The sequence below is a fragment of the Myotis davidii genome, unplaced genomic scaffold (assembly GCF_000327345.1).
Source record: "Myotis davidii unplaced genomic scaffold, ASM32734v1 scaffold419, whole genome shotgun sequence".
Lineage (NCBI taxonomy): Eukaryota > Metazoa > Chordata > Mammalia > Chiroptera > Vespertilionidae > Myotis > Myotis davidii.
The window spans coordinates 156,473-158,527 of record NW_006294998.1 but is presented as its reverse complement, the minus strand read 5'-3'; positions in this window follow the sequence as shown (position 1 = coordinate 158,527).

The following is a 2,055-nucleotide window of genomic DNA, read 5'->3' as shown; positions in this document are numbered from 1 at the left end:
ACTGGAAAATAAAGGTCACATATGGAGGACACTACAAATACTCCACCTTATTTTATCTTTTGAATAGTATTTTCATGAAGAGAATGGGATAATGGGAAATAATGCATTTATCATCAATCTATACATCATTTTACCTAAATAAATGTATATATGTGTGTGTGTTTCAGAAATACATTAGGAAATTTTGTGTGTTTTTTAAGAGACTTCAAAAATATAGATTGGCCAGACCTGGCTCTGATGTTGAAATGTCATCTTATCCTGAGATGGCACATATGAGATGTCTGGGTCACAGATAACCTGTCACTGATGGATAAAACTCACCTTCTAACATAGTATGTTGTTTTCAAATCAGCAGAGAAGTCATAGTCTAAATCATATATATGATTATTTCTCAGTTCATAAACAATATGTGAAATAGGGGTACTTTACCTGGAGGATTACTGATGCAAGGAGCATGCATTATATAACCTTATCTATAGAAACAAATGACCTTGTTTTTAAAGCTGACAAAGGTTGGCTCTCAATTGCTTGAAAGATATCAACCAGGGTAGAAATATGTGGCCATGTTGATTTTCCCTCTGTCCTAGAAGAAAAAGAAGAGCAATGCCATAACATAATAATGATGGGTTTTCTTTAACTTAAATTTTTGTTGAATTCTGCTAAAGAACTTTAATCCTAGATTATATAATAATTAGAGGCCCAGTGCACAAAAATTTGTGCACTCAGGGGGTCCCTCAGCCCGGCCTATGCCCTCTTACAGCCTGGGACCCCTCAGAGGATGTCCACCTGCTGGCTGGGGGATGTCTACTTGCCAGCAGGGAGGATGCCTAAGCTGCAGTCAGACATCGCTAGCACTGCTGAGGAGGCGGGAGAGGCTCCCACCACCACTGCTGTACTGGCAGCCATCAGCCTGGCTTGTGGCTGATCAGAGCTCCCCAATGTGGGAGTGCACTGACCACCAGGGGGCAGCTCCTGCATTGAGCATCTGCCCCCTGGTGGTCAGTGCATGTCATAGTGACACGTCATTCCCACTCTTTCTGCTGTTAAGGTCAGTTTGCATATTACCCTTTTATTATATAGGATAGAGGCCTGGTGCACAGGTGGGGGATGACTGGTTTGCCCTGAAGAGTGGCCCGGATCAGGGTGGGGGTCATGCTGGGGTGCCTGGCTAGTCTGGGTGAGGGGCTGAGGGTCGTTTTCAGGCTGTCAAGCCCCCCCAGCGATGGAAGCTCCCAGCCTCTCCTTTTTTTCTTTTCTTTTTTTTAAGTCTGGGATTTATTTACCTTCTATAATTGAAACTTTGTTGCGTTGAGTGGAGCTCAGAGCCAGCCGCAGCAGCTGGGAAGCTTAGTTTCCTCCATCATTGGGGCAACCAAGCCTCCTGCTTGCTCCAGCTCCATGGCTGCCGGCCACCATCTTGGTTGGGTCATTTTACATATAGGCGCTCTGATTGGCTGGTGGGCATGGCTTAAGGCGTAGTGAAGGTACAGTCAATTTGCACGTTTGTCTTTTATTAGTGTAGACTAGAGGCCCAGTGCACAAAATTCGTGCATTGGGGTTGGGGAGGTGGGGAGGCCTCAACCCAGCCTGTGCCCCTTGCAGTCTGGAAGCCCTCGCTCCTTACTGCCCACCTGCTTGCTGCTTCCTACTGCTCAGCTCGCTGCTACTTAGCACTGCCACGAAGGCTCCCGCCACCGCCACTGCACTTGCCAGCCACAAGCCCAGCTTCTGGCTGAGAGGTGCTTCCCCTGTGGGAGCACATTGACCACCAGGCGGTAGCTCCTATGTTAAGCATCTGCCCCCGGTGGTCAGTTCATAGTGACCAGTCATTCCACTGTTTGGTTGATTTGCCTATTAGGGTTTTATTATATAGGACAGGATATTGAATGTGAACTGTAAATAAAAAAATAAAATTTAAAAAAGAACCAAATAAAATTTTAGAGCTGAAAATTTTTTAATATATATATGTTTTTAATTCTCACTTGAGGATGTCTTTAAAATTGATTTTTAGAGACAGAAATATCCATGTGACAGAGAAATCCCAGTAGGCTGCCT